This window comes from Aquarana catesbeiana, linkage group LG11, assembly GCF_042186555.1.
Source record: "Aquarana catesbeiana isolate 2022-GZ linkage group LG11, ASM4218655v1, whole genome shotgun sequence".
Classification (NCBI taxonomy): Eukaryota; Metazoa; Chordata; class Amphibia; order Anura; family Ranidae; genus Aquarana; species Aquarana catesbeiana.
This window is the reverse complement of record NC_133334.1, coordinates 81,214,867-81,230,179: the sequence shown is the minus strand read 5'-3', so window position 1 is coordinate 81,230,179 and position 15,313 is coordinate 81,214,867.

Sequence of the window (15,313 nt, the reverse complement as noted above, 5' to 3'; positions counted from 1 at the left end):
TGATGGTGTTTATTCATTTATTCATCTATTTATGACAATCACACAGGAATATAGATTTAAGTATCTAATGCAAGCGCACAAATTTTTTTCTTTTTATTTAATGTAAGGACAGGACATAGCAGCTGTTTCCACATCTGGACTCACGAGCACTAGTGTACTATGTGACACCCGAGAAAATTTTGGGGGGTAATACACATAGGGGCTCCAGGGGATACTTGAGGTCTCTGCATCTGTGAAACTTGCATGAAAATGTGTATTGTTTGGCATTTTTGGGCATAGTGAATTTTAATCCTGTCTTCAAAATTTTTGGTGCCAAAAAATGACAATTGTTCACAACTTCTAACGAACGTTTCATATTCCTTTTTCAAGACTGAAATATCACTGTGTTTTAACTATAACTTTTGTTTAATTATCATAGGGGAGAAAAGACTCAGACAACAGTCCAAGGATCCCAGGACCCCCCCAAGTCACCAGCCTGAAGCTGACATTACACCAAGCCCCAGCCCAAGACCATGCACACCCAACGAGCTGGAGGAAGGAGAGGTGGAGGAAGTGTACGATATTTCCACCCCACCAAGTGAGTGACTGACACCCCAGCTTAAGTTCATCTATTTAGGCGTGCATATTTTACAATATTTTTTTTTCCACAAATTTTAGGCGATGTTCTGGTTGTGGAAGGCCAAGCGGCGGAGCCATTTAGCACAGACAGTGCACAAAGACTCATTGGCCAGATAATGGTGTGGAATGGCCAAATTGATAGAATGAGAAATCGGCTGCATGAAAATGTGTATTGTTTGGCATTTTTGTGTTTTAACTATACCTTTTGTTTAATTATCATAGGGGAGAAAAGACTCAGACAACAGTACAAGGATCCCAGGACCTCCCCAAGTCACCAGCCTGAAGTTGACATTACCCCAAGCCCCAGCCCAAGACCACGCCCACCCGTCGAGCTGGAGGAAGGAGAGCTGGAGGAAGTGTGCGATATTTCCACCCCACCAAGTGAGTGACTGACACCCCAGCTTAAGTTCATCTATTTAGGCGTGCATATTTTACAATAATTTTTTTCCACAAAATTTAGGTGATGTTCTGGTTGTGGAAGGCCAAGCGGCGGAGCCATTTAGCACCGACAGTGCACAAATCCTCATTGGTCAGATAATGGTGTGGAATGGCCAACTTGATAGAATGTGTGACAAAATTGACAGCATGAGAAATTGGCTGGACAGCATGCAACAGGAAATGAAGAACATGATTGATGTTTTGGGCAGAATCTAATAACTTTTTGCCTAAAAACATCAATCATGTTCTTCATTTCATTGTCAAGTTTTATTTTTCTAAAATGTTTTAACTTGCTAAATACTATAATGTAAAAATTTTGCAGATGCACACTGTGTGTCATCATATGCAATCATCCATCAGGGGATATCAATGTACTTGTTTTGTGTTTGCAACCCCTTCATCAGAATAATGTTAGTTTGTGAGAGGAACAAAGGGATTGCACACACAAAACACGTCCATTGCTCCCCCGTGATGGGAGATAGCACATGTTGACTTGAACCTTTTTTCACGAGAAATTGTGAGCATCTGCAATTTTGTTATTTTACATGGGTGACATCACCAGCACTGTTATTAACATGTTGAACTTTGTAAGTTCCTGTTATTTTTTGTTCTTATGGTTTTTAAAACCCTGTTGTGAAGCCATATTTTGTAAACAATGTATATTTTCTACAAATATGCCTAAACTAAAAATATTCAAAAAAATATTGATAACCAAAAAAAAAAAAAAAAACACGTTCAAACAAAATGCACCTTTCAATGTGCACACAGTAAAATGTTTTTACTACAATGTGTATGGCTTATTATTTATCAATAACTGTTTGTTATTTTTTTGTGTGGTTACAGTGACAAAGGGCTTAATTAACTAAAGGGAAATGCACTTGCCACTCCAAGTGCACCGGGAGAAAGACAAAACTAAATGCAAACAAGAATCAAAACAAGAGATTGTTGCCAAAATTTTTTTATTTTTTTTTCAAAAAATCTTAAAGATCTTGTTGCATTGCAATGGCCCCCCGACCATTTAAATAATTGACATATCTGTCACGCACTTCACGGGCGGTTTGGGGGGCCAAGCCAATATGGCCACAAAGTTATATATGTCAAAGAATGACGTCTCAAGAAATTATGCAGGATGCAGCAAGCAAAGATCACATAATTGATTTTGTATTTTGCTAGATTTATTGCGGAGAGGAACAAACGGAACCGGCTGGCCAGAATCCCAAAGGTATTCTCCACAACTCTTCTTGCTCTGGCCAGCCGGTAATTAAATACCCTCCTCTCAGGGGTGAGTGTCCTTTGGGGGAACGGCCTCATCAAATGCTCGCCGAGAGCAAACGTTTCATCAGCAATGAAAACTGAGGGGAGTCCATCCACATTCTGGTCATCAGGTGGCAATCCCAGGCCACCAGTCTGGAGACGCTGCCACAGCTCGGTCTGTGCAAAAACTCCTCCGTCAGACATCCGGCCGTTCTTCCCCACGTCCACAAACATAAATTCCAATTGTGCCGAGACCACCGCCATCAAAACTACACTATGGAACCCCTTATAGTTGTAGAAATAAGACCCCGAATGGGGTGGTGGCACAATGTGGACATGCTTCCCATCGATCGCGCCGACACAGTTGGGAAAGTCCCAATGGTCAGCGAACTGGGAGGCCACAGTCTGCCATTCCTGTTTTTTTGAAGGAAACTGTGAAGTCAAACAAGAAAAAAAAATATAAGTACTTTTAAACATAACTTGGATATCAGATTACACAAAAACATTCTTGAACAACAGCAGTTGAACATTATTAATATGTGTTATTTTTAGCTAAAAAAAAAAATAAGGCCCACTTATAAGATTACTCACCCCCTCTGATGGCCCATTGATCAATTTGTATGTGAGGGAGGGGTACTAATTGGGGCCAAGAACAACCTGACAGTTGCAAACATTTGAGGGGGTGGGGGGAGGGGGGCTAATTGGGGCCAAGAACACACCTGACAGTTGCAAACATTTGAGGGGGTGGGGGAGGGGTACTAATTGGGGCCAAGAACACACCTGACAGATGCAAACATTTGAGGGGGTGGGGGAGGGGTACTAATTGGGGCCAAGAACACACCTGACAGATGCAAACATTTGAGGGGGTGGGGGAGGGGTACTAATTGAGGCCAAGAACACACCTGACAGATGCAAACATTTGAGGGGTGGGGGAGGGGTACTAATTGGGGCCAAGAACACACCTGACAGATGCAAACATTTGAGGGGGTGGGGGAGGGGTACTAATTGGGGCCAAGAACACACCTGACATATGCAAACATTTGAGGGGGTGGGGGAGGGTAAAACAGTACAATGGAGCTGACAATATACATTGTTCAAAGGACTATAGGCTAGAGGTATAAATGGACCCAGGATTGCATGGTGGGGAGGTTATTGAAGGGAAATATGCATGTAGGCCCAAAAATGATTAAGGTAAAAAAACAGGCATGAATGAAGATAAAGAGGACCTTCGCAGCATATTCAAAGCATGGTAATTAGGTAACGAGGACATTTAGACAATACATTAGCAAACATTCAATACATATCATGTAATGTTAAAGGAAAAAACTTACCTTCATATAGTCCTTCTGCAGGACGTGAATAATGGCAGAACAGGTCTCTGGGATTATGATCCCCAGAGCCTGGGGGGAGATGCCTGTCGAGAACTTCAAGTCCTGAAAACTTCTCCCAGTCGCCAAGTAACGTAAAGTGGCAACTAGCCTCTGCTCCGCAGTGATGGCTTGCCTCATGCAGGTATCCTGCCTGCTGATATAGGGGGTCAGCATAGCCAGCAGACGTTCAAAAACGGGGTCCGTCATCCTGAGAAAATTCCTGAAATCCTCAGGATCTCACGGAGTAAAGGCATGTGCGAGAATTGGTCACGCTGGCGCAACCAATTCTTCATACATGAACTCCTCCTCGCCCTGTTCATGGACTGGACTTGGGTCAAAGTATTAACCCCAACACCAGGTCCCCACGCAGCACGAACTCGAGAACGAGTACGTCCATGCACCATGGATTCAAAACGGTCGGCTGGTCAAACAAACAAACTTAGAACAAATGCACTGAAGAACAGCAAGGCCTATGAAGAGCGACTTGAAAATCAGGAACGAGTGGACCAGAACGGCCTGCTAGGCAGGTTACGAACTGACCAACACGCACTGAAAATCAGATACAAACCTCACAATCACAAACTGAACCGCAGAAAACGATCGAAATAAGCTGAAGTGTGAAAAGCGCGAATCGTCTCTAACCAAACTTCTACTAACACAAGATAAACATGAGATTAGCAGAAGGAGCCCAAAGGGTGGCGTAGTGGGGCTTGAACTTCCTTTTTCTAGTCCCGTCGTACGTGCTGTACGTCACCGCGTTCAAAACCATCGGACTTTTGGAGTGATCGTGTGTGCCCAAGTCCGTCCATTTTTAAGTCCGGCGCACCTATCGTACAAAGTCCGTCGAAAAGATCGCCGGACCAAGTATGCCGTAAAGTCTGATCGTGTGTACGCGGCATCAGTGTTTTTTTTGTTAATGTAGCTGGAGCTGTGTGCAGGCAGCCTATGTTAAGCTATGGGGACGCAGCAGCCTCAGATCCTAATTTGACAGGTGTGTGGATGCAGGTGTATGGCCCCAAACAAAGACAGAGTGTATTCAGGGCCACTTACCCACACACTTATCAAATTAAGACCTGCCGCTGTGTTTATACAGCCGCTGCATCCTCACATACAGCTCCAGCCGCACAAACTGCTCATTTACACTGTATGGGTCAGAGAACCCATATGAATGAGCTTTTAATTTTCTTTTTTTACTATTTTTTACAATTGTAAAAATTATTTCACAGTTTTTACATTTTTTTTAACAAATTAATTATTTTTTTACATTTTTAAAATTATTTTTTACAAATTTTTGGGGGCTTTGGTGAGATATCAACAACAGACCCCTGACATCTCAGACAGAGAAACAAATTGAGGAAACAGATTCTTTCATTACTTTCTCTGCAGCCTCTGAAGATGAATGAACAGGAGACAGAAGGTCAGTTATCAATGGACACAGGAGTGATCGGAAAAGGAAGGGGCCAGTAAATTACATATTTACAAGCCCCTTCCACCGCGCTCCTTTCGGAAACACCCCTCTGTGTACCCGTAGCAGCCGGCGGGACAGGAAAGTCGGCAGAGCTGCAGGAGGGGGGCCCAGGCACACAGGGGGGCACATAGAGGGGAATAAGATGTTGGCAAAACAGGGAGTGGGATCGGTGTGGAGGGGGGCAATTACAGAATGATGCCCCGTGTGTGTCTCTCCCTGCCTCTCCCAGCAGCAGTTAAAAGCCGACGGGAGAGAACCCAGCTTTCAGCTACTGCAGAGAGCCGCACAGGGCATCGTCCTGTAATTGTTTCCCCGCCCTGCCGCACCCATTCCCCTTGCTGCCCGGGCCCCCTTGTGTGCCCAGGCCCCCTACAGGAGGACCAGGGTACCCCCCCTATTGGCGGCCCTGCCTAAACCCTCTCTCCAGTTGGAAAATTGCAGTAAATGATAAAAAGACCCTAATGACTGGCCCTTGGTTGTTGTCAGAGGTTTGGATCCAGATACAGGGAAGGTGGCCACTGGACATGACAGGAATCCAATTATTTCCAGTGGCTCCCTAAGGAGTCATCACTATATTGTATTAAACCTGTCGTACAACAATTTGAATGTATATCTGGACATTCTTTCACATATGTTTTATAGTTCGCATAGCTTTCAGATATCCAATTTTTGCTACATACCATGCCACTTAAAATGTCCCTCTTTGGGGTAGAGATCTGTATAAAAATACACTTTTTGACTGCTAATGAGGTTTATATTGCACTAGCCTTTTCATGCATCATTCAACTTTAACTTCAAGGCTGTGGTTGGGTGGGGCTTGATATATCATAGATCACCAAGGTAGTTAATATATAGGAACACCGATCGGTCTCCTTCCCTAGTCAGTCCCCTCCCCCCACAGTTAGAATCACTCCCTAGGTAACACATTTAACCCCTTGATTGCCCCTTAGTGTTAACTCGTTCCCTGCCAGTGACATTTATACAGTAATCAGTGCATATTTAAAGCAATGATCGCTGTATAAATGTCAAGGGTCCCAAAATAGTGTCAAAATTGTCCCATATGTCCGCCGCAATGTCACAGTCACGATAAAAATCGCAGATCGCCGCCATTACTAGTAAAAAAAAAAAATAATAATAATAAAAACGCCATAAATCTATCCTCTATTTTGTAGGCACTCTAACTTTTGCACAAACCAATCAATATACGCTTATTGAGATTTTTTTTTTACCAAAAATATGTAGAAGAATACATATCAGCCTAAACTGAGGAGAAAATGTGTTTTTTTTAGAAAAGAATTGGATATTTATTATAGCAAAAAGTTAAAAATATTGTGCTTATTTCAAACTTGTCAGTCTTTTTTTGTTTAGAGCGCAAAAAATAAAAACCGCAGAGGTGATCAAATGCCACCAAAAGAAATCTGTATTTGTGGGGAAAAAAATTATAAAAATTTCACTTGGGTACAGTTTTGCATGGCTGCGCAATTGTCATTGAAAATGCGACTGCGTCAAAAGCTGAAATATGGCCTGGACAGGAAGGGAGTGAAAATGCCCTGTATTGAAGTGGTTAAAGTGAAATTTTGTTCATATAATAGACACTAAATTCGTAATAAGCAGTAAGATAGCTTTACAACAATTCCTCACTGATTTCTGTAGCTGCTGACACTATAGAGAAATTCATCTTCAAAGCTCACTATTGAGACACATCTACCTTTGGCTATATGTAAACCCTGAGTTGTGTTAAGGGAGCCAATTCATTTAAAAGGTAACACAGTGCACGTCTAATCTGCCTAGAAGAGGCTCATGTACTTTTTTGAGCGACAGGCATTTTGCTACAAGCAACAAAACACTCAGATTTGAACATGGGTCATTGAAATGAATAGGATTTTGCTTAGTGAGCAGCTTGGAGCTTCAAGCAGAAAATTGCTCAGGTGTGAATGGGTTGAGGACATTTTAAATGAACAAATAAACATTCTGTTGCATCTGTCTCCAGAACAGAATTGGCTGTGTACATGGTTATGAAATTATGTTCTTCATTAAAGTCAATTCACAGTAATTCTAGTCACAAGAACTGTCTGAGCACTGTGCATTAGCTTCCATGGAAAGGTCAATCACAACTGCAGAGGGTGCTGGCACCTATTAACCTTCCTCCTGAGTCTAGTTGGGGCCAGAGCACCTACAATTTCTCTTTCCACTAATCAAGCTCAACAAGCCTCAGGCTACCATTTTTTCATTCCTTTATTTGTATACTCCAGTGTCAAGAATACATCCATAACCATGTTTTATTTTACATTAGATGAACCCCTAAACTGATTTACAGGTCTCCTTAAGGAACTCTTGCTAAAACCAATTAAGTGGGAAAATTCCGCATTACATGGGAGGGCAGTAGGAAGAATGAAACTCTTAAAAAGATTTCTGGTGGCATGCTGCTAGCTTTGGCAGGTGATGTTGGCCCGGGAACTATGCCTACACCATCAAATGGGAATTCAATCATCCACAGCTCAAGGAACCCCTAGACACCTTTGAAGGAACCCTAGGGTTCCACGAAACCCTGGCTGAGAATGGTTGCTTTAATTAAATGCTTGTTTGCTGTCTGGTAAATGCAACTTTTTTGTGAGTAAACCCCTTGAAAGAAAGTTACAAAACTTTAGTTATGGGTACACACGGAAATAATGTACAGTATATCCTATCCACATATTGTTACATGTGCTGGTGTGGTAGAAATTTCTAATTTTAAATACTAAGATGTCAAATTAAGAAGGATAACAAGAAAGGATTTGTAGTTGGTGCAATAATAAATTTGTTACTAGGTACACCACTGTGATCAGGGAATTGAAAGACACAATTGAAGCAAGGAGGAACACCATTGGTATAAAAAATGTGTATTTGAGAAGCCAAATAGGCCCAACGGCCTATGCCCCTTGTAAAATGGAGAAGGTAACTTGCATTTCAACAATTCTATGTGCCTATACTTGTGAAGGCATTTCATGTTTCTGCTATTGTCGGTCTCTGCTGCTGTAAGGGAGTCCTTATTTACCTACCTTGTTCAGCAGTGGATGCAGGCCTCATACTCCAGGGGATATAAATTCCAGTTTCCTATCCTTAGGTGTTTAGAGAGACTGTGTCTGATGTGACAGCAGGGACTGGGCATGTTAGCTGTCACCAGTTGGGAAATTCTTTTGTTGTTCCCAGGAGCTTCCTGATGACGCAATTGTATTTGCGAAACGCATAGAGGCTGCTGGGAAGAATACTATGTCACTTCCGACCGGGCGATAGTGAGGCTTGGGACGCACGCCGGCAGAGGAGATACACGGGGACACACGACGAATGCTCCACCCATCCAAAATGCTGGAATAGTTGGTGCCGACTTATGGGCACAGGAAAATGTGAGTTTTGAGTCTCTCTTTTTTAACTTTTTTAAAATAAACAGTACTTACATATTGCGCAATGATCATAGTTCGTTTTTTATGAGGACGGATATCTCTTGTACCTATTTCATTGGAAGTAGCATATATCAACATCTTGAGTGGAGTGGTTATCCCTCTTAATGAACCAAAGGCGTGTTTTTACCAATATCTGGTGAGTGGCCAATACATATGGTGGTGGTGCTGTCACTGAGTTGGTGGATTAGTCACACGGAATCACGGATGTGGGATAAGAGTGCACATGAAAAGTTTAACCACAGAGGAGAATTTTTAATTGAGATTGATTAAACTAGTGGGCACAATTTAACTAGCAACAATATTGGACATTTATTGTTTTATTATCACTGGACACTCATTGATTTATTATTTGTGTATTGGACACTTATTACTAATTTTTAGCATTTATATTTTATTTTATTTTTGTCACATTTTTTGATTGATTCACTTATAATATGGATTGGATTATTTAGCATATTAGTTAATGTTTGATGATTACATATATGTTATATAGGCACTAGCACATTGTACATAAGATAATTTAATTAATCAATCACTCGGTGACATACTTTAAGTGGTGTATTTTAGAAATATATGGTAGGGGTCAGCGCAGTCAATAATTTGTGTTTATCAATGCCAGATCAAGAGCAAGAGCATGCAGCTTCGTCTTAGACCCAGTAACTGTTTTGGGCTCTGTGCTTGCTGGCCCCAGAATACTACCTTTCCAATAGGATGACCCTGTGTCTTTAGCTGCTTCCTTGTACACTCCATTCCCAGGGACTTTTGCCAATACCTGAACATCCAGAACAGAGACTCCTACTGCCTTCCCTCTGTGGAGCCTGTCTGGAGATTCCTGTGGTCGACCACATAGGCTACCAGCTTCCTCTAAGAGAGGTGTTATTCCCGCCAAAGGGGAACTGCCAGTAACTTGGTTTGCACTAAACGGAGCTGTATTGTGCTGTTTATTACTAGCAATTTATTCTTATATTCTGTTCTTCTAGATACTGTTATTCTATATTGTGCTGTCACCTAGCAGCCTCTGTGGGAACTGGCAGCCTTGAAACACTAAAGATAAGGGACTCTCAAGGTACCACCTACTGTAATTGTAGATAAATGATCATGCATGTACTCACCTAAACAAAGGAAGAAAAGGGGGTGAGGAATGGGAGCCCTTGGTATGAACTATACATCTAACTCAAGAATAAAAGACCTGATTAGGCTCAACCATCCCTATTGGTAAACAAATATGCAGCAGCTCGCTGTGTATACAAAATTAGCAAAATATTTATTAGGTAAAAAGTAAGTTTATAAATGACACATTAAAATCAATATACAACCGTGCATACTAATAAAACATCATGGCCACCTCTTGAATCGTGTAGCCCAAACTACATAATAATCAAAAATTGTAAATTGATTAATACTCCACACCCACCCTGATCATGTGGAAGGAGAGGGTATAGGTTGAATGTGTGTATAACACACCAAGATTTGTGGCAAATATTCCTGCAAGGGGATGAAAGATGCTCCAAGGAACCTGTTTGTGAAATAGTTGGACAATGGTTTGTAGAATTCCATAAAGTACACGTAGCCCGGACAAGATGGAGGACCAAAGGGGGAATATTGGTGTGTAGTTGAATGTGTTAGGTTGTAACAGTGGTCCAGGGGAGGTACAGATGTCAGGAACAAGTTTGAAGCAACATGAATTTATGGTTCCACACAGTCAATTGTAAAATAGTGCTTGTCCTGAACTGCTTCCCTTGCACTGTATCATAAACTCACAGACATTGTCACAACAAAACACTACCAAATTATAATCCCATAGGGTCTTTTGTAATCCAAGGTGAAATGGTATGTAACATGAATCCATATCCAAAAGAAAGAAAGGGAATTTTAAAGTACTTTTCGAATCCTGTGGTTTATCATTGTCCTGGAAAGATTTCCTTGGTTTGCCACTTCTTTGGTGTCGAGCTGCAGCTGGTGGAAAGGTTGCGATACAAGAGGTGGTCAAAAGGATGGCCTGACTGGTTTCACCAGACTCTGCTGGCTGCTTCAGAGGCGCAAAATCGGGAGCAGTCCTGTTGCCATGCATCGCCCCTGGGCTTTAAACGGCTGTTGGTGCGTGCTTTTCTGCACGGCGTGCGTGCGTCACAGCATGTCGCATGCTCATCAGCTATGCTGATGCGTGCATGGCGTCGTCACCATGTCATACGTCGGGTGACGTCCTCCCGCATCATGCACGTTGGCGCAAACGCTCTGAATTGTTTCACAATGAGTGAAGGGGAAAATTAAGTGATAATTACGAAATGTCCACACGAGGGAAATACAGAGCCCATCCACATAAACCAACATTCCCAGCGGCAATGTCAAAGCCCCAGGACCAACTCCCGTAAATGATAACAATAAACAATTCTTCCCAAAAGGAATACAAAACATCAAGTACACATAGCGGGCCGTGGAAACCTTAAAAGAAAAAAAAAGGGGGAAGAGGGAAAGAGAGGGGGAGAGAAAACCCAATCACAGTTATTTAAGAAAAGGAACAATACTCAGGCTGTTATTTAACCCAGGGACCTTTGTGGCCTCCAACTCCCAAATCCAACGGGCTCCATGTTGGAGAACCTGTTGGTCAACATTACCCCCCCTTTTATCTTGAGGTATAACTTCAATGACCCAACATTTCAAACAACAGGGGTGTGACAACAGGAACTGGGCACGTTAGCTGTCACCAGGTAGAAAATTATTTTGATGTTCCCAGTGTGCGGGCTGCCAGATCAAGAGCAAGAGGCATGCAGCTTCATCGTAGACCCAGTAACTGTTTTGGGCTCTGTGCTTGCTGGCCCCAGAATACTACCTTTCCAATAGGATGACCCTGTATCATCAGCTGTTTCCTTGTACACTCCATTCCCGGGGACTTTTGCCAATACTTGGACATCCAGAACAGAGACTCCCACTGCCTTCCCTCTGTGGAGCCTGTCTGGAGATTCCTGTTCTTGACCACCTGGGCTACCATCTTCCTATGAGAGAGGTGTTATTCCCGCCAAAGGGGGAACTGCCAGTAACTTGGTTTGCACTAGACTGAGCTGTATTGTGCTGTTTATTGCTTGCAATTTTTTCTTATATTATGTTTTTCTAGATACTGTTATTCTATATTGCGCTGTCACCTAGCAGCCTTTGTGGGAACTGGCAGCTTTGTACTGTAGTAATTTCATGCCTGTTATATTTATTTGCTATGCTTGTTACATACCAATTTACCATTTAATGGTATTGTCAATGTATCTTGCATCCATAAAGTAAACTTCAAGTTGCACAATACTGTTTGTCTTATCTCATTTAGCTAATAGTTCTACATAACGCTGCTCCTATCAGCCAATGAGATTCTCCCTTTTGTTTAACAGAGCTGTAAAATCTTATTGGTTGGTCTTGGCAACAGTGACAATTCTTCCTGCTTTTTCACTATGGGGAGGATTCAAAGGCTGTTCTTCAATGGTGCCATCATGAAAACATTATCGTAATTGTGATGACGCTTTGATGACCCAGTAGAGTAAAAGTACACTACTACATCCATTTCAAACTTGACATCAGACAGAGTTAAAAAATCATGATAAGGGGGCGTGGCCTGACGCATGGAGGAGTAAGTCGCTCTCCTTAGGAGCTCCCGCACACGCCGGCACAAACGAGGCTCTCAGCGCTTCCCAGCACCGCCATCCAGGTCTGTTATGGGGAGGAAGGGTGGGGGAGACAGACACCGAACCCCCGATCCACATCCTGAAGGGGACATAGATCGGTTCTTCACACACTTGGGCCACAACCGCTCCGGCCCCCCCTCGTCCAAGATGGCGCCCGCCCGGACCCCAGGCTCACATGCTGCCTCACAGGGAGCCGCTTCACAGCGCTCCACACCACACATGAAAACCAGGCAAAGGGCCCGATCTCCCCCTGATTCTGAAGCTGGATCCACCCGTTCGGCCTGCCATTTCCCTGAATCCCACAGATCTTACACAGGATGGGACATGGAAACATATATCAAAGCACTCCCCACCAGACATGATTTTGAGGCCTACGTGCAACGCTTAGAGCGCTCATATAAACAAGAGATGTCTGAGCTCCGCAGAGATATCACTAACAGAATTGAGGAGGTAGAACACACCATGGAGGAAACTGCAACCACTTTACAAACGCATGACATTATTCTACATGAGCATACTCTTCAGATACAGCAATTGATGTATCATCAGGATGACCAAGAGAGTAGGGCCAGACGCAACAACATCCGCATACGCAGTCTGCCTGAATCGGTTGAAACCAAGGACCTAGCACCGGCTGTCACAGCCATCTTTAATGACCTACTTCAGAAAGATAAAGATGACCCGCTGGAGCTAGACCGGGTCCACAGAGCCCTAGGCCCTAAAAATCCAAATCTGAAACACCCCAGAGACGTGATCTGCAGAGTACACTTTTATGCAGTTAAAGACGCCATCATGCAAGCCGCACGTGCTCAAGCTGCCATCTACTTCAACGAAACCCCAGTGTCTCTCCTCCCTGATATATCTAAACTGACCCTGGACATGCGACGAGCTCTGAAGCCTCTCACCGGGGCCCTTCAAGCCAAGCAGATTAAGTATCGCTGGGGTTTCCCCTTAAACCTGTTTGCATCCCATGAAGGAAAATCTGCGACTTTCCGCACGTTAGGCGATCTACCTAAGTTTCTTGGAACTTTTGAACTGCCACAGATTTCCATCCCAGATTGGCCCCTCCATGCCGCCACTCCGGGTTTCAAAGCCGCGCCAGGTTGGCAGAAACATTCGAAGAAGAACAAACGACCCAAGTCGGACCTCTCTTCGACGACCGAAGGATGAACTATCTCCTCAATTCTCCTTTTTTTGTTTTTCCATCTCTCCCACAGGTTCCTAATCGGTGGCGGCGTCCCCGGTTACAATTTCATTGGAACATATGAATAACTAACACAATATGTTTTCCTTCCTTACTGTAGGATTTATACTACAGATAATGTTCCCTGATATCTTTGACGTGCGGTGTCCCGTCACAAGGACACTGCGCTTCAAACTCCATGTATTGTCCCATCCTCTCCCATCCCTCTCCCCTTCCCCCCCCCCCCCTCCCTTTCCCCCCTTGTTGCTGGAGTAAAGGCCCTGTATGCAATACATTTAATCTGAAACCTTTTGGGGATATTCTCTCCTAGGAGGTCAACAGTACAGTCTTTAGCTTATTTAGACATGCAGGGCCCTGCAATGTTATGTTCATTGTTACCAGTTTATGTTAATACACAGAGCCATCATGTTTCTTTTGTTATCTCACACTCTATAGCCCGGCGTGTGCGGGCTCCCCCCTGCGCTGACCACTGTTCCCCCATTTAGGTCATTCAGCGCCCCTCGGGGTGTTAGCTGATACGTTGCTGACAACACCATTAGTGAAGCCGTATTGGCCCTTTTTTCTTTTTTTCCTTTTTTCTCTTCTCTTTTCCTTTTTCCCTTTCAATTCTCTCAACTTCAACTCTCTCCTTTTACTCACCACTAGATGTCCCCCTTCTCCTCCCCCAACCCCCTACTCTCTATCTATGAAGACAGCGAGCCTACCTCTTATCTGTTATTTTTCGTCAATTAGATCAATTTTCTTATGGCATCAGAAACCGCCTTGAAAATTTCCTCATTAAATTGCAGGGGTCTCAATGTTCCTGAGAAGAGACGACAAATTCTTTTTCACTTCCACAAAATGCGGACTCAAATCCTACTTTTACAGGAAACCCATTTTAGGTCAGAAAAAATCCCGCAAATCCCTTATAAAAGATATCCCACTTGGTTTCATAGCTCCAATCCCTCAGCAAAATCTAAAGGGGTTTCTATAGCCTTTCACGCATCCTTTACTCCAGATGTGCTTGACTCGTATATCGATCCGATAGGCAGATATATTTTTCTCAAACTGTCATACAAAAATGTTATATACACTGTTATTAACGTGTATTCTCCTAACCAGAACCAGCAACAATTCCTCACCTCCGTCATCGCCCGTCTGAAAAGATTTGGTACAGTCAACATGATTCTGGGAGGGGACCTGAATGCCACCTTGATACCTCGTCTTGACTCCTCAACCGGTAAGTCCTCGATCTCTCCAACCTCTCTGACCAAAATCAGAACCCTCCTATCTGACTTATCTTTGGTGGACGTGTGGCGTATGCTACACCCTTCCACCAAAGATTACACCTTCTACTCACCCGTACACGCCACTTACGGGAGACTGGATTATCTCTTTATCTCACAATCCCTATTAGACTTCTCGCCATCCGCGTCTATTGGTATCTCTCTATGGTCTGACCACGCCCCTATCCACATTAGCTTGGGACGCACACCTTCACGCAACCGAAACTCGTCCTGGAGATTGAATGACAATCTCTTAAATGACCTGGTATGTTCTCAAGATATAACACAGACTATTAAACACTTTGTGACAGACCACACTCACGACCCCACTAATCCTTTCACGAAATGGGAAGCCCTTAAATGTGTGCTCAGGGGTAAATTGATGCAACACGGTTCCAGACTTAAACACGCGCGTATAGCAGACACGAAGCGTCTTCTCACTACCATCGCCACTCTAGAAGAATCGCACAAACAAAATCCCATTGACTCGACACTCCTTGACCTCACCAACGCCAGGAGGGACCTCCTGCGCATTTACGCGGGGAAATCTCTCATAGCTAGAGACAAAGGCAGATTCACTTATTATTCTCA